This window comes from Oryctolagus cuniculus, chromosome 3, assembly GCF_051225735.1.
Source record: "Oryctolagus cuniculus isolate XC-2025 breed Fujian yellow rabbit chromosome 3, ASM5122573v1, whole genome shotgun sequence".
In the NCBI taxonomy this organism is placed as follows: domain Eukaryota; kingdom Metazoa; phylum Chordata; class Mammalia; order Lagomorpha; family Leporidae; genus Oryctolagus; species Oryctolagus cuniculus.
Window position 1 is genome coordinate 11,246,364 of NC_142869.1, and position 18,606 is coordinate 11,264,969.

The window sequence follows — 18,606 nt, forward strand, 5'->3', positions numbered from 1 at the left end:
ATATGAACTCCTGGACTGAATGACCAATTTACAGGAAGGAGATTGAATGGCTTCCAGGAATATAACCCCCCAAAAAATCAGACTCCAGCAACCTTCAAAAATTTTTTTCCAAAAAAATAAAATTCATGAGGAAAATAGACTGAAAGTGTTTTAAGAGATCTATCACTCAATGACAGTTATGAGTCTTATCTAAATCCTAACTCATACAAAGAACATAAAAATATTATGAGATAATCAAGATTTGAATAATGACAAAATTCTTTACTTTTAGATGTGATCATGGTTGTCTGGTTTTGCTTTTTAATTGTTTTTTTTTTCTGCTTTAATTCTCAAGGTTTTATGTAATTTATAAGCCACATAGCTAATTAAATCAGAGGTACAATGTTCACCTACTAACCAGACTCTATAGTCCATACAACTTTTTAGAGTCTCTAGTCAAATTTATTCTACTTGGGCCGGCGCCATGGCTCACTAAGCTAATCCTCCACCTGCAGCACTGGTACCACAGTTTCTAGTCCTGGTTGGGGCACTGGATTCTGTCCCGGTTGCCCCTCTTCTAGTCCAGCTCTCTGCTGTGGCCCGGGAGGGCAGTGGAGGATGGCCCAAGTGCTTGGGCCCTGCACCTGCATGGGAGACCAGGATAAGCACCTGGCTCATGGCTTCAGATCTGTGCAGCGCGCCAGCCGTAGCGGCCATTTGGGGGGTGAACCAATGGAAGGAAGACCTTTCTCTCTCTCTCTCTCTCACTAACTCTGCCTGTCAAAAAAATTATTTTACTTAAATTTGTAATATTCCTTCTCATATAACCTCTTGTGACACAGTAGGGAAATTATCTGTTGTCTTTTCACATACATGATATTATTAGTCTTTTATAACTTTTAAACACTTTGTACTGTAACATTATAGGCAGAAATAAAACAAACACCATGGTTGATGAATGATATAGTAGGTCACCATAACAGATCAATATAAGGCAAATTCCCTCAGATTTACCATCCAAGAAAGAACATTGCCAATACTCAGAAACATCTTTCTCTGTTTTTCCTCATCACAAATCTGCTTTTACCTTTAAAAAATTACTTATTTGTTTATTTACTTATTTGAAACACAGGACAACAGAAAGAGAATGAGAGACAGAGAGAGAGAGAGAGAAAGAAATCATCCGTGACTGACTCACTTCCCAAATGCCCACAACAACCAGGTCTAGACTAGGCAGAAGCCAACAGCCAGTAACTCCATCCTGTTCTCCCACCCAGGCAGCAGGAACCCAAGTACTTAGGCCACCTTCTGCTGCCTTCCCAGATGCGTTAGCATGAAGCTGGATAGGACGCAGAGAAGCTGGGACAAAAGCTGTCACTCCACTATGGATGCCAGCATCACAAGCAGCATCTTAACCAACTGCACTGAAATGCCAGCCTCGAGTTTCACCTTTTTAAAAATATTTTACATGAATATAATAGGCACGCTTTCATAGATTCTTTTGCTTACTGTATATCAGATTAAGATAGTTCTTTGTTCCCTTTTAAGGAAAAACTTTTTGAAAAGTTGTCTATTTTCCTATTTAATTTTTTCTCTTTTTCTTAAACCCATTTGTCAATTTTCTTTTTTTCAATATTCCCCAAACTACTCCTTTCAAGGTCACCAATGATATCACCTTTGCTAATCTACTAGTCACCTGCTGGTGGCACTGTCACCAAGGTCACACTCTGCTCTGTGAACCAGTTCCTTCCTGATTTCCAACACACCATACAATCTAGGATTTCTCCCTTATTATTCCTTTCTGTCTCCTTTGCTTGCCTCTCCTCTACAGGTTTTAACTCTGGACTCACTTAAAGTTAAGTCCCTGGAAACTCCTTTCTATCTACACTCTGACGATTTCATACAATCCCTCTATTTGTATACTGATGATTCCAAAAATGATAGCTCCAGCTTTGACTTCTCTCCCTGACATTTAAACTTCAGGTGCCTACCCAGCCCTTCTATTTGGATGACTAGTAGACATCCCCAATTCAACATGATCCCAGTGGAATCTTCTTATTACTCAAATATAGTTACATTTATATACACTATATAAATATGTGGCTTTGTTTCAGGCATGGAAAGGCAAGACACTGTGGCAAAAAAAAAAAAATATCCTACATGAAGGATCTCTGAGGGAGAGAGACCTCAGTAGAAGGAAGTGGCCATCAAAGAAGGATATACTTTTCTCTGAAGGGAGGAGAGAACTTCCACTTTGCTTATGACCTTGTCTAAATGCTGACGGAAATTGTGAACTCAAAAGGCTTCCATAGCCGTGGCAGCTCATGTCAAGAGCCTTGGGTGATCACTGACGTCATACATAAGTGTTAGTTGTTAAATTAACAACAGGAATCACTGTGCACTAACTTCTCATGCAGAACTTCTGTCCTCAATGAGTTGTAGTAAGAGAATTAACTGTAAAACTTGTTCTCAAACAGTTTATGTTGTGTGTCAATTGTTGAAATCTTTATTTAGTATAGAGCTGATCTTCTGTGTAAAAAGTTAATTGAAAATGAATCTTCGGCCGGCACCACGGCTCACTAGGCTAATCCTCTGCCTACAGCGCCGGCACACTGGGTTCTAGTCCCAACTGGGGCTCCAGATTCTGTCCGGTTGCTCCTCTTCCAGTCCAGCTCTCTGCTGTGGCCCGGGAAGGCAGTGGAGGATGGCCCAAATGCGTGGGCCCTGCACCTGTATGGGAATCCAGGAGGAAGTGCCTGGCTCCTGACTTTGGATTGGTGCAGTGCGCCGGCCGTGGCAGCCATTTGGTGGGTGAAGCAACGGAAGGAAGACCTTTCTCTCTGTCTCTCTCTCACTCACTGTCTAACTCTGCCTGTCCAAAAAAGAAAGAAAGAAAGAAAGAAAGAAAGAAAGAAAGAAAGAAAGAAAGGAAGGAAGGAAGGAAGGAGGGAGGGAGGGAGGGAGGGAGGGAGGGAGGGAGGGAGGGAGGGAGGGAGGGAAGGAAGGAAGAAGGAAGAAAGAAAATGAATCTTAATGGACTAGGAATGGGAGAGAGAGGAGGAGGTGAGGTGGGAGTAGGGATGGGAGGGTGAGTATGGTGGGAAGAATCACTATATTCCAAAATTTGTACTTATGAAATTTGTATCATTAAATAAAGGTTTCTTTGGGAAAATATATGTATGCTTTGTGTTATGTATATACTCAACAAATACATATGTATGTATTTTTACTTGTAAATATGTATACCTCATAAAGTTATACATCCTGTATGCTACACATACATGCTACATAGATAAAAATAAACACTTACATATAAATTTTAAGAGTTTTAAGATTACAGAAGCAATTACAATTTATTGAATTTTTACTATCTAGACTCTCTTCCATATGCCTTTCACATACTAACTCATTTAATCCTTGTAAGTATGTGAGTAGGTATTGTTATTATTCTGAGACAAAAATTAGACACTTTTCAAGATCTCTTGACTAGTAGTAGTTATACCTCCCATGTCAAATATATGTTATATGTGATTTACTCACTTTTTAAATTTAGTTTTAGTTTATGGAAATTACATTCAAGCATTTCTGGAATTTTTTAAGTGAGAAGCTGTTACATTATCTATTCAACCAAATGCGTGAAGAAAAAATGTAAACTGACCAGCAAATGTCAGAATCCAAATGAATCAAGGAATCCACTCCTGCTAAGAACACAGTCATTCAGCTTTGGCCTCATGTCACCTACCACAGACTTGAAAAAGATACTCTGAAAGAAAGCACATGGTGCTGACCTACATAGCATTTTGATGTCTTGTCCTAGATTAAGATACCATGAAAGACTGGGTCACCATGAACATCGTCAAAACTTTAGCTATTGACCAGTGAACTGGGTACAACCAAATGATTTAATTGATTGAACTGAAACAAGCTGTCTAAATGACTTTATTAAACAGCTCAAATCCTGAATACTATTTCAACACTTTCAAGTCTATCACCAAGCAACAGGGAAATTAAAGTGGGACTACGTATGCTATCCTAGAGTGAATTATATACTTTAGCCTTCTAGGACCTACCAAACAAAAGTTACTGTTTTGATTTGAATAATAGATAAAGAATTTGGTAGGGCAGATCTGGACATGCTAAGTGATCAATATGTGATAATTAAGATAATGTACTGATACTTTATTCCAGGATAAAAAATTAGAATGGGGGAAATATTTAATTCCCACAGACAAGGGCATGGAGAGACAGAATATTATAAATATTTTTTATTCTTTTGAGATTAATTTAAAGACTTGTTGCAATTTGTGATAGTCAGCTTATTGTGCCTATTCAACTAGTTTTAGTACCCAGTTATTCAACCAAGCACTAACTTAAGAGTTGCTGTAAAGTATTTTGCAAATAGGATTAACATCTATAGTTAGTTTATTTGTTTCTTTATTTTCATCTACTTGAAGGCAGAGAGAGAATATCCATTTGCCGGTTCACTCCACAAATGGCCACAGCAGCCAGGGTTAGGCCAGATTGAAGCCAGGAGCCAGGAGCCCCATTCTAGTCCCCTACATGAGTGGCAGGTATCCAAACACTTGAACCATCATTAATTGCCTCCCAGGCTGCGTCAACAGGAAACTTGGTGAGAATTGGAGTAACAGGCACTAGAACTGGCACTCCGATTTGGGAGGCAGGCATTCCAAGTAGCTTAAACTGACACAATGCTTCTCCTATCAATGAATTTTAAATAAGGAAGACGGAAGATAATCCTAGACAATCTAGTAAGGATTATATTAAACATCTTAAGAGTTCACTTTGGGATTCTCTGAAAAACACAGAAAGTCCATCTGTGGCCTTCAGTTCTTTCCCAAGAGTTCTGGCCTGCCTATTTTGGTGGCCTGCCCTATGAATTTCAGACTGCCTCACCAGTCCTCATAATCATGTAAGCTGTGAAACTAATCTCTTACTGTACTCATGTATCCCCTTCTGGTTCAGTGTCTTATGTTGAATACTTACTGATACAGATGTTGATACCAGGTTTGGTGTAGGGGAGCAGAACATTATGAATGAATTATCTGAACTGTTTCTGGGTTTTCTGGAACTGGTTAACTACTCCAGCTCTATTTAAAGACCCTAGGGATGCATTATAGTCTTTTTTTTTTTTTAATTCGATTTCATTTCTTTGAAGGACACAGTTACAGAGAGAGGTAGAGACATCTGCTCGTTCACCCCACAAATGGCTGCAATGCCAGAGCTGAGCTGATCTGAAGCCAAGAGTCAAGAACTTTCTTCCAAGTCTCACATGGTGGTGCAGGGTCACAAGCACTTGGGCCATCCTCCTCTGCTTTCCCAGGTGCACTAACAGGGAGCTGGATTGGAAGTGGAACAACCAGGACGTGAACCAGCATCCAAATGGGATGCCAGTTCTGCATCCTGGGGCTTTAACCCAATGCTCCCCAGTATTTATAGTCTTAAGGAGGAAAGACTGCTACTTTTGGCATGATGGGGCTACAGAAACACCAAAGGATTAACATTATATGCCCCTAAACAAATGATATAATTTCCTGGCATGACCATAACAAATTACCATAAACTGAGCAGTCTAAAGCAACAGAAAAATATCATCACAGGGTCCTAGAGGCTAGAAGTCTAAAAACATGGTATTGGCAGTGAAGTGTCCTCTTTAAGGGTTCTAAGGAAGGATTCCTCTTTGCTTCTTCCTACTGCTTTGTGGTTGTCAAAAACTTTGGCATTCTGTGGTTTGTAGATTCATTACTTCAATCTCTGCATCTTTTTTTGTACTCTGCATGTTCCAGGACACATTTCTCTCTTCTTAGAAGTCTTTGAATGTCATAGATCCTATTTCCAAATTAGGTCCCAATGACATATTCCAGGAATATATGAATACCTATAGAAACTATGGTCCTGAGTGGCCATGTATTTACTGTATTGCAACAGTTCCGCCAAACTAAGAAACATGAGGGGATTTGTAGCCTCTGAGAGTACTGGAGAAAGCAGATTGAGGGAGGTTGATCTCAGGGCTTCAAACTCTCATCTCAAGCACTGCTTTAATGACCTGACAGCTTAGATCTGACCTGAGTGAAATTCTCATTTCTCAGTAGCAACAGAGCTGAGATTCTTAGGTGACCCAGGGTCTCACCCCAGGAATGGCTCAATTATAATGAGAACAGGATTCCAAACTTCTCAGGATGTCTTCTGATAAGCTGAGGCATTCACTGGGAACATGTAGAATGCCAAAAGTGAGAAAGGAGCCACATGGCAGATGTCACTGCAGCTGGAAAATCTAACTCTACATTCTGCCAAATCTTTGCCAGCAGAAATAGCTCTTCCATGCCTAAATAAGGATGTTTCTCTTTTGTGTGTGTGCTTTCTCAATTTCTTTCATTAGTATTTAGTAATTGTCATTAGAGAGGTATTTCACATATTTTATTAAATGTATCCCAGGTATTTAATATGTCTGAGGCTATTGTGAAAATAATTACTCTCATAATTTTTTTCCAGCAAGATTGTTTGTATATAAAAATGCTTCTGGGACTGCTGTTGTGGCTGCCTACAATGCCACATCCCATATGGGTGTGCATTTAGTTGGGAAACCTTTCAGACAAAGAAACTGGAAGCACCCAAAGCAGGAAAGACAGGAACTCAGCAAGTAGATGCAAAGTCACAGCTCAGGAGAAGAGGTTCCTGGACAAGTCCCAAGGACAGGTGCGTCTGGTGGTTAGGGTGGAGGAAGGTCCTCAATATCACCTACCCAGGGACAGAGGCTGGGCCACCCCGCCTAGGAGCAGCACTGCTTCTGGCAGCCACACTTCTGCTGGCAACAGTCCACAGCCACAGCCACAGGAGCGATGGCAACAGGTGCGGCGGCAGCAGCACACAGTGGGGCAGCAGCAGCAACCACAGCAGCCACCACAGCCACCACAGCTGCCACAGCCACCACAGCCACCACAGCCACCACAGCCTCCACAGCCACCACAGCCACAGCACCCCATGGTGTCAGCAGAGAGGACTCAGGGAAGTGAGGAGAGAGGACTCGGGAGAGGTCAGGGAGCTCTGACGCCTTCTCCTGTGGGGAGGCCCTTATATACCAGCTCTGGGGAGAGAGGAGTGAGTGCCCAGCACACATGACCATGGGTCATTTCCTTGTAGCTGCTACTGAAGCATCCACATAGGTTGTCTCAGGCCATCCCTGTTTACATCCTTGTGGACTATATTTGGCCCAATATAATTTCTAATTTTAACCCATGTTTGAAAGCCATTTTGTAGCAAGCCAAGAAATGCTAACATTTACCAATGCATCTTCATTTTCAACAAAACATAGGTGATTTGTGAGTGTCTGAATTAATCAGGGACTTGGGGTGGCCACATCCTTTTCCTTTTCTCTTCAAGATTTCTCTCCAGGCATTCATTAGAAATCACCTCGCTTTAACAGGAATGATCCACATGAAAAAGAAACAGTATGAACATTCGAATGGAGTTTGTAGCTTTTTTTCTTTCCAAAAATGCTCACACCCTTGACTTTAGAAAACCTTACTACCCCTCATGACCTGGGCCACTTCCCTTCCTACGCACGTGCATGTTCCTGGTTGTACTTCACGTGCATCTTTACACTGAGTGATGCTCTGTCTCCTTCTCCCTGTCATCACCCAAAATGCCCTATTAGAAATCTTCCTGGGGCCGGCACTGTGGCACAGTGGGTAAAGCCACCACCTGCAGTGCCGGCATCCCATATGGACGCAGGTTCTAGTCCTGTCTGCGCCTTTTCCAATCCAGCTCTCTGCTATGGCCTGGGAACACAATAGAGGATGGCCCAACTGCTGGGGCCCTGCACCTATGTGGGAGACCCAGAAGAACCTCCTGGCTCCTGGCTTCAAGTAGGCCCAGCTCTGGCCAGCTGACAGCAGACATTTCTGTCTCTGCCTCTGCCTCTCTGTAACTTTGCCTTTCAAATAAATAAATAAATCTTTAAAAAATGAAACAAAAAGAAAACCATGTATCTATCTATATATTTTTTAAATGAACAGGGGAGGATCTTGTCTACCACAAAGATCCTGAACACTGTGCCCTGAGCTCAGGGACTGCTGGAGGCTCCCTCCCTCGGCAAGCCTGGAGGAGAACCCCCCTCCACTCTCACTGACCCACCTCATGTTTTCTCTACCTCCTGCTGGTCACCAGTCCACAGGCCCCACCATGAGCCAAAGCCTTTCTCTTCACCTCTTGGTGTAAACCCCTGTCTGCCACCCCAACCCGCACTAAGCTCACCTCCTCCCTCTCTGACCTCTGACCTTGCATTCTCCTCCAGCAGCTCTATGCGGGAGCCCAACAGCCTGCTCTCAGGGGACTTTGTCCCCACACAGTTAGCACCAACATCCGTTCCTCTCCAGGTGTTAATCATGCCGATGATCACATCACCAAAGAGCACCTTCCTTCCACGACTTGTTCCCACCTTAAAATAACAGTCAAGGCCGAGTGTGCGGACGACCAGTCTCAGTGACACACTTCAGATGAAGGGGGAGGGGCTGAGGCTTCCTGCCCCAGCAGACTCCCCTGCTCAGTGAATGGGATGATGGCATCTGGCCTGGGTGGTGACTTTCTCTGTTACTGCTGTCACAGTCCCAGCTCCCAGTGTTACTTTCTACTTAGCTCTTTTCATCAGGGACTGTGCCTTAAACTCCATAGTACCCACACCTCATGGATCCTAGAGGTATTTTTAATTCTACCCACATCTCCGACCCATGTGCCTGCTTTGTGGATACTCTGAAAAGCAATGAAAGCTGTCCATCACAGCGGACAACCTCACCATGCCCCTGGCTCCCAGGATGCCTCTCTAAATCTGTGAGACTCTCCTAACTTGTACAGGATAGAATATCAGGAAAAATAAATGAAGGTAAAGGTATCCGAAAAGGAAGCAAATTATACGTAGTGAGAGGCGTCAGTGCACATTAAGACAGTGCCAGGAAGTGATCATGAGTCTGCCTTCCCTGCCCCCAGAGCTGGTAGAAAGGGCCTCGCCCACAGGAGAGGCACCAGGCCTCCCTCACCTCTACTGCTCCTCCCCTCTCTTCACTGCCCACTGACACCATGGGTGCTGTGCCTGTGGAGGTTGTGGTGACTGTGGTAGTGCTGGTGTCTGCAGAAGCTGTAGGGCTTTTTATGGTGATGCTGCTACTGTGCAATGATGTGCCACTACCACCGCACCTGTTGCCGCCGCACCTGCTACCACCACACCTGTAGCCGTGGCTCCTGTGGCTGTGGCTTCTGTAGCTAAGGCTGTGGGAAGGGCTGCTGCCAGCAGAAGTGTGGCTGCCAGAAGCAGTGCTGCTCCTAGGCGGGGCGCCCCGGCCTCTGTCCCTGGGCTGGAGAAGCTGAGGGCCTTCCTCCCCCACTCAGCAGACCCACCTGTCCTTGGGGAGCCCAGGGTTTATCCTCTTGGGCTATGACGTTGCTTCTGCTTGCTGGGTCCTGTCTCCTGCTATGGGTGTTCCAGTCTCCCTGTCTGAAAGGCTAACTATCCAAAAGCTTCAATTCAAAACTTCACAGTCAAGCTCCTGGAGGCGTGTCCACGACTCGGAGCGCAGCCTCAGCACACCATGGTCCCCAGAGACTGTAGATGCACATGACCATTTCCCTCCTGTCTCCATGCTATTAGCTCTGCATCTTTTCCATCCTTATTGCTTTTCACCAACAGTTACTTTAAAAGTTTGGAGGGTGAACCAACGGCAAAAAGGAAGACCTTTCTCTCTGTCTCTCTCTCTCCCTGTCCACTCTGCCTGTCAAAAAAAAAAAAAGTTTCTTAAGATTTTATCATTAATGTTCCTGCTTGTGTTTATTTGGCATGCCCATATCTCACAAGCAAATGTACCTCAATCTTTCTAAAATTGCCTTTGGCAGATACCAGTGGTGGCTGCACAGCCCAGGGAACCTGAGAACAGCGTTCCTGGCACTGCAGTCCAGGCGCTCTGGTCACCAGTGCAAGCAGAGCACTTGCAAGCCTGGCTTCTCGCGGCCATGCGGATTTGATTCTGAGGAGGCAGTTTATTTCCAGAATTTCACGCCTCCCGGATGCATCGCGTATCCTGCTGCATCCACAATGAAGCAGTTCACACCAGTGTCAGAAACACATGGGTTCCACAGGATTGGTGATTCCACTGTTCAAGGTTTCTTTCCCCTGGGGCCTTCCTACTTGTCTGGAGGGCAGTCTCAGCCCTGCCATGTGGACTCTGTTTTTCTTCCTAGGAACTCAGGCAGCAGTGCCTAGTTAAAGCTTTCTTGTGATTGGCTGAGATTTTCTATCTCTCTGACTACAAAATTCGTGCAACCAGGTTTTGCTGAGAGGAGCTGAAGGACCAGGCATTCATCTGAGGTCTCCTTGTGCTCTTGCCACAGCCTGGAGCCACATTGTTGCTTTCAAGTGAATCACTGTATCCTTTTCTGCCTCCATTAATCTAACCACTTCTGGGATAGTGATAAAGCTCATATTTCATTTCAAGCTCATTTGTGAGATTACTGAATAACAAGACTGTAGTTTAAAATTTGTTCAATCCGTTCCATGGTTTTGTTTTTTAATTAATTTATTTATTTGAAAGCTAGAGTTACAGATAATTAGAGGCAGAGTGAGAGAGTCTTCCTTCCACTGGTTTACTTCCCGAAAGGCTGATCTGAGGCCAAGAGCCAGGAGCTTCTTCTGGGTCACCCACATGGATACATGAGCACAAGCACTTGGGCCATCTTCTACTGCTTCTCCAGGCCATAGCAGAGAGTGGGATTGGAAGTGGAACAGCCAGGTCTCGAACCTGCACCCATATGGGATGCCAGCACCACAGGTGGCAGCTTTACCCACTATGCCACAGCACTGGCCCCTCTTTCCATGTTTTATACTCATAAGTCTGCAAGGACCTGGAGCAGTCATCTCACTGTGTTCTTTTGCTAGCCAGGGTGACCCTGTTCCTGATAGGAAAATCATTATATGCACAGGGCTTCTGTTTCTTTTATACATATGAGAGATGAAGCCTGAGTTAACACCCAATAACCATTACTCACTTTACACATCAAAAGACATATGATATTTTATGACTCAGACCATGAACTATTATTGGAGAATTAAAAATTTTTGGAATGAGACTTTGCTCTCCGTTGACCAGTATTGACAGGAAAATCAGAGATGTAAAGGAACATCTATAGGCCTGAGTTTTCAAAGATGTGTCAGATCCTGCCATGAGTGTCTAAGGTGGGTGAATTGTGCACACAGAACTACATTCATAAGCTGAGCGTTGGTGCCTGTCATGGTATTCCTATCTGAGCAGTAAGATGGTTCTCCTAAAAGTCTCCAGACAGGTTTCATAGCACTGAGTCCTGTGGACTGCTCATTGCATAGCTCTCTGTCTCACTCAGCCTCTATGGGGCCAGTGCTGGAGAAGGATTAAGGCTGAAGATTGTGGGGTTCCATGGCAGAGGCTGTTGATGGCTGTATGACTATCAGCTGACAATCCTGTGCAGTCAGTTGCTACACCCCTATGCTTTTTTTTAAAGATTTACTTATTTATTTGAAAGGCAGAGTTACAGAGAGGCAGAGGCTGAGACAGAAATGTCTTCCATCAGTCGGTTAACTCCCCAGATGGCTGCAACGGCCAGAGCTGTGCCAATCTGAAGGCAAAAGACAGGAGCTTCTTCCTGGTCTCCCACATGGGTGCAAGGGTCCGAGGACTTGAGCCATCTTCTACTGCTTTCCCAGGCCATAGAAGAGAGCTGGATCAGAAGTGGAGCATCCAGGACTCAAACTGGCACCCATATGGGATGCCGGCACTGCAGGCAGTGGCCATATGCACTATGCCACAGTGCCTGCCCATCCCTATGCTTTATAATGATAATTTTCAGATGAATTAGGTGCCAACAAGAAAAAGATGCAACAATCTTTTGAAAAAATATTTCTGTAACTATAATTGGCAAATTATCACTGCATTTTTAAATTTTATATTATCTTCACTTGTTTTGCATCTGCACATTGGCCTTGGCTATAAATTCCCCTAAGGTGAGGGACATTGATCATGTTCTGTAATTGTGCTAATAACCAAGCAGACTTAAATCCACACCAGGGTTACAGAAAAGAATTCACAACTATCGACATAGTAAGTGTTTGGTGGCATAAAATAATGATACATTTTACAATCAAAAGAAATGACACAGCACAGAATCCTCTAACAAAAGACAGATTAAAAAGAAAACAGCGTAACAAATTTATTTAATCACATGTTGACACAACATGATAGATTTTAGAAATGAAGACTTAAAAAAAACAGAGAAAACTCTGCCTTTACAGTGAGATTCAAAGAAGAAAGGACAGCTTTGTACAAGTGTGGTTGAACATAGAAGTGTGATTTATGTTGAATATGTGTGATCTAGTTGAACATAAAAGTGTGAACCTGTGCTGTGACACAACTGGTTAAAGCTTGGCCTGCAGCACTGTTGTCCCACATGGGTGCCGGTTCAAGTCCTGGCTGCTCCTCTTCTGATCCAGCTCCCTGATAATGTGCCTGCGAAGGCAATAGAAGATAACCCAAGTTCTTGGGCCCCTGAACCTATGTGGGAGACCCAAAAGAAGCTCCAGGCTCCTGGTTTTGGCCTGGCACAACCCTGGTTGTTGTAGCCATTTGGAGAGCAAATCAGCGTGTGGAAGAACTCTCTCTCTCTCTCTGTCTCTACCTCCCTCTGTAACTCTGCTTTCCAAATAAATATATCTTAAAAAATGTGATCTATGGTAATAGCTTGATGAAATAAGTCAGCACGGCTTGTCTGTTCAGTTCCTTGGTCTGTGTGTGTAGCATTCTGTCCTCCTGGGTAGAATAGGACCCCCTGGAATGACAGCCTACCAGGGAGAAGGGAGAAGGGAGCGAATGAGATTTGCAGGTCTGGGGACTTGCATTGCGATACAGTGTTTAGTTTCCATGACCTTCCTTGGAGAAGAGGAATTCTGCTTTCTGTATTTCTCTTCATTGTGGAAAGAAAAAGAGGAGACAGAAGCCCAGGAGAAAGACCTCGAGAGACTTTGCTTTCGAGGCTGTTTGTGAAACCTTCCAGGGTTGTTTTTTTTTTTTTAACTTTTATTTAATGAATATAAATTTCCAAAGTACGATTTATGGATTACAATGGCTTCCCCCCCATACTGTCCCTCCCACCCACAACCCTCCCCTTTCCCACTCCCTCTCCCCTTCCATTCACATCAAGATTCATTTTCGATTATCTTAATATACAGAAGATCAGCTTAGTATACATTAAGCAAGGATTTCAACAGTTTGCTCCCACACAGAAACATAAAGTGAAAAATAATAGATGATTTTTTTTAAATGATGATGAAATCAGATCAGACCTATTGTCATGTTTAATCCCAGTGAGAGTCAAGTTGGGAGTTGATAATTTCTTTTTTTTTTTTTTTTACAGAGGATCAGTTTAGTATACATTAAGTAAAGATTTCAACAGTTTGCACCCCCATAGAAACACAAAGTGAAATATATTGTTTGAGTACTCGTTATAGCATTAAATCTCAATGCACAGCACATTAAGGACAGAGATCCTACATGAGGAGTAAGTGCACAGTGACTCCTGTTGTTGACTTTACCAATTGACACTCCTGTCTATGGCATCAGTAATCTCCCTATGCTCCAGTCATGAGTTTCCAAGCCTATGGAAGCCCTCTGAGTTCTCCGATTCTTATCTTGTTTAGACAAGGTCATAGTCAAAGTGGAGGTTCTCTCCTCCCTTCAGAGAAAGGTACCTCCTTCTTTGAAGACCTGTTCTTTCCACTGGGATCTCACTCACAGAGATCTTTTGCCAGACTATCTTGGCTTTCCATGCCTGAAATACTCTCATGGGCTTTCCAGGGTTCTTTAGAACAAAGACCTCAGCATACAAATGCTCGGTACTGCAGTGTTTCATTTTCTAAGCTCCAATATTCCTGATTGTGGAACTTTTGGGTAAGTTTCACTATTTTCTGCCACACTAATCACAATAGCCAAGGCTACAATTAACCTAGGTGTCCATCCTTAGGGTATCATTGATTGGTCCCCAACAGGAGAGATGCAGGACAAATGCCCCAGCATGCAGAGTGCTTCCCAGTGTTCTCTATCTGTATCCCAAACCCCCAACCATCACGCAGTGGTCCCCTTGTGAATTTCCATCGATTCTCATGCTAGCTTTGTGTGGTGAGAATTGATGCTCAGGGGAAGAGGGCAGAACCAAGATGTTAAGCAAAGCCAGGAACCAAGGGCAGACACAGTCATACCATACATATGTGGGGAGAGCAGCAGCCTGTTCCTTCCATCTGGTCAAGCTCACTTCATCAAGAGTCATCACCTAAGAGCCAGCATCTCTGTAGGCCCAGAGCTCAGCACCTACACACGTGTGAGGGATGGACACTCCTCACATCTGACCAAGAGACTGTATGTGTGTGTTAGGGCCACCACGAAGTGCTGCACGCTGGAGCCAAGGAGCACTCTGGAGCTTGGGAGTCCAACAGTTGAGGTGCAAGAAGTTTGCTTTTCTGAGGACTCAGCCCTTAGCTTGTAGACGATTGTATGCTCCTTTCTGTGTCTTCACATGGTCCTCCCTTGATGTGTATACACGTCCCATTTCCTCTTCTCAGAAGAAATCAGGCCTTGGATCACAGCCCACCATAGCAACCTCGTTCTAACTTAATCACCCTTTAAAAGCCCTATCTCACAATACTATCACACACTGAGTTACTGGGACTTATAACATCAGCATATCAATAAGTGAGATTGCTGGTGACCTGTGCTCACTTCTACATGCTCTTTGTTTTTCCAGTAGTCATTATAGATTTGCACTTAAATTCTATTCCATTTCACTTTGTCACCTCTTTAATGGAAGAATTGTGTCCTAGAATCTGCCAATAGCACTCAGCACCACGCCTGGCACAGCAGTGTTCAGTGAACGTGGCTGGTGCTCTGTGTTGTAAATCTAGGGCATCCCTCCCAGGTGACCAGCTGTCCCAGAGTGATAAGGTGAGTCCCTGCCCCAAACTCCCCTCCTTGCCTGCCTCTGACACCTGGTGACATTCAGCTGCCCCAGTGAAATCTCCTTCTGCCTGTGGTTGGTGTCCTCCACCCTGACCCCATGGGAGCTCTGGGCCTTGCTCACTCTCTTCTCTCTGCCTGTCTGGGGGGCCTGCTCTCTTGCTGCTTGCTCCCTCACCCTCAGGATGCATAGTTGCCTCATCTCTGAGTGTTTGTGTAGAGACAGCTTTGCTGCTCTGAGCCTCTGCTCTCCTCCTCCTGTGCCCACACCTGACTGAGCATCTCATGAGCCAGCACATCGGGGCCCTCTTCAGCTGGGATCTGTTTTTATCCCCAGTCCATGTGTACACTGACTGGGAGTCCCCACCCGTCCCCCTACCTGTGGCCTCCAGTTCCACGGACTGCAAACAAGATTCATTTCCTGGAGCAGGACAAGGAGAACCAGAGTGTTGGTGGCTGGGAGGGGCAGCACAGCCAAGAACTCCACCCATCACCACTGACCACAGTGTGGGACTCGGATTCCAGGGGTCTTGGGCTCCTTCCCTTAGCTAGGGTGAGTGAGCTGGGGCTTGGACCCTGCCCCTCCCTCCTGCTGAGACAGCCCTTGAGGGCAGATGCAGTTCCAGGGTGTGCTGCTGTATCAGCAGTCCCTGTTGTATACAACCCTTTTCTCAGCCTCTGCTACCTTTGGGAGTGACCTCAGCAATGAGGCTGTGGCTACCGTGATCAACGTGCTATAGAGGAAGGCCCTAGAAGTGGACAGAGGTGACAATTACAAATGGCAAGCTTCTTAGGGACCATGCTGTGAAGACCCTCTGAACCTGTGGGATCTGCACAAGTACTCATGCACCAGCTCTCTGCAGCTCTGACCTGATCAAGAGAACAGTTTGGGAGAAGTTCATGCTTATGATATTCAGGCCCAAGTTAGGCTTTGTCCCCAGTCCCTTCCTTCTTGACAACTCTGCAGTGACTTCATCATCACTACTCTATGTCAATCGTAAAATACTTAGTCTCCAATTCTCTATCGATTACACATGTATATTCCAGGCTTTATATTTTGGGATAAAACTCATTTTTGCCCATAGAGAGACAGTATAAGACTGGAAAAAGTAAAAGAGACAACATTTTGAGGTTGATGTGTTTAATTTATTAGGTTAAGGATTACTTTGTGTACACAGATACACCAATGCATTGGTAAGAACAGGACATGGATTAATAGAAAGTGAGAGACATTTGAAGAAGGTCTGACATACGTATCTTGACTGCCTTTGTGGGCAGGCATGATTTGAGCAGTAATTAACACAAGGCTGCACATTTCTTACTTTAAGTGGTTTAGGTTCAATGCCGGCACGATCATGAAAATTCCAGAAATGTGAGATTCCCGTGGGTGGTGATCAGCTCAGGTCATCCATGTGACCTGCAAGTCAAGAGGAGCAGACGGAAAGGGAAGAAGCTTACCTAGAGCAGTTACCTGCCACACCTGCCTGGGGGCCAGGGTGGTCCGCCTAGCAGCAGCATTGCTTCTGGCAGCCACACTTCTGCTGGCAGCAGCCCTTCTGTTGGCAACAGCCCTTCCCACAGCCACAGCCACAGGAGCGATGGCAACAGGTGCGGCGGTAGCAGCACACAGTGGGGCAGCAGCAGCAACCACAGCAGCTCCCACAGCAGCCACCACAGCAGCCACCACAGCTGCCACAGCTGCCACAGCTACCACAGCCACCGCAGCTGCCACAGCCACCACAGCTGCCACAGCCACCACAGCCACCACAGCCGCCACAGCCGCCACAGCCGCCACAGCCGCCACAACCACCACAGCCACAGCACCCCATGGTGTCAGTCGAGAGGACTCAGTGCAGTGAGGAGAGAGGAGTCGGGAGAGGTCAGGAAGGTCTGATGCCCCTGCTCTGGGGGAGGCCCTTATATACCAGCTCTGGGGACAGGAGACTGAAGCCTCATGACCCCTTCCTTGTTGCCTTTGACCCAAACCACATGGAGGACTCTCACGATGCCTTGTTTACTTCCTGTTCCGGTGTGTCTTCACCGTATTTTCAGTTTTGTTTTTCCTATAGCTTTGTTGCTGCATGAGTAATTGTTGGCTACGTGTTCTACGGAAGCCTTCTGAGAACCAGTGGAATGAAGAGGCTGCAAGCAGTAAGAGCTTCTTTCTCCTTCTTCCCACAGTGCCGAGAACAGAAGTCCATGTGTGGGACTCTGCAGAGAGCTTACAAAGCACAGGCACCAGCCAGCATCCCCAGGACCAGAGAATCTGTGATCCTCTATCAGGAATGGGGAACTGTTTTTCCCACAACTCTATATAAATATGTATAGCATCATCCATGAGCTATCCACATTATCAACTTGAAAGTTAGTCTGTTATAAAGTTATTCAATGTTGAGTTCCACCTGTGGTTGCCAAATGAGTTCATGAGCCGTATATGCCCTGGGGGCCAGAAGTTTCCCACCCCTACAAGGGTGGGTGCTATGCAGTTTATAAGGCACAGTCCCAAAGTTAAAATGGCTGAAATAGAAAGTGACACCGGAGTCAGAGGTAGGAAAAAGTTAACAACTTCTAGTCAGAGGCTGGATGCCGTATTCCCATTGACTGAGCTGGGGCAGGAAACATCAACCTCTCTCCTTTCATCTGAAGCAAATCATTGTCATTGTTCTGCACACTCAGCCTTGACTGGTATTTCACACAGAATGATTCATCAGTGGAATACGCCCTCCAATGATGCAATCATTGGTATGTTTTGCTTTGGAGGAAGAATTAACCTTGTCTCTGAGTGGATGACAACAGTTTAGGTGCGAGAGCCACACTGCGGTGCCCAGGAGTCTGAGGGAGACCCGCTAGAGAGGAAGGTGTTGGAACTCTTGGAGTGGGCAGTCTGGATACTTGGGGAAGAAGAGTCAGGGTCAGAGAGGAGGAGGTGAGCTGGGGGCAGGTCGAGGCTGGAGCACAGGGTTCACATCAAAAGATGAAGAGAACAGCTTAAGCTTATGGTGGGAACTGCGGGCTGGTGCCAGTAAGGGGGATGCAAACGTAAGGCAGGGACAGTGGTGGTCGGGTGGGCTCTCCTTCAGACTCACTGAGGGAGGGAGCCTCTGGCAGTCCCTGAGCTCAGGGCACAGTGATCAGGATCCTTGTGGCAGAGAACATGCTCCCCTGTTCAGGTGTAACAGGCTCTGCACCTGAAGCCTATCTTTTGCACCTGGCAAACTGCTCTGCAGGAATGTAGCCTTGTGGACATTCAGTCCATGGCAGGGATGAGAGCCCCCAGGGAGGGGCACTGGGGGAGAGGGCCGGGCTACATAGGGAGGAAGATTCCTGTTCGTTTTTTTAACATCACATGAGTGCAGAGTCCCAAGCACTTGGACCACTCTCCACCGTTTTCTCAGGCACATTAGCAGAAAGCTGGATCTGAAGAGAAGCAGCCAGGCATTGAACCCGGCACCCATATGGGATGCCACTGCCACAGGCCGAGACTTAACCTATAACACCACTGCTCTGGCTGCTAGAGGGGAAGACTCCTAACAGATCATTTTGGGAGCTGAGAGGGAGGAAAGAACAGCATCCTTCAGTGTAAGGATCCCTG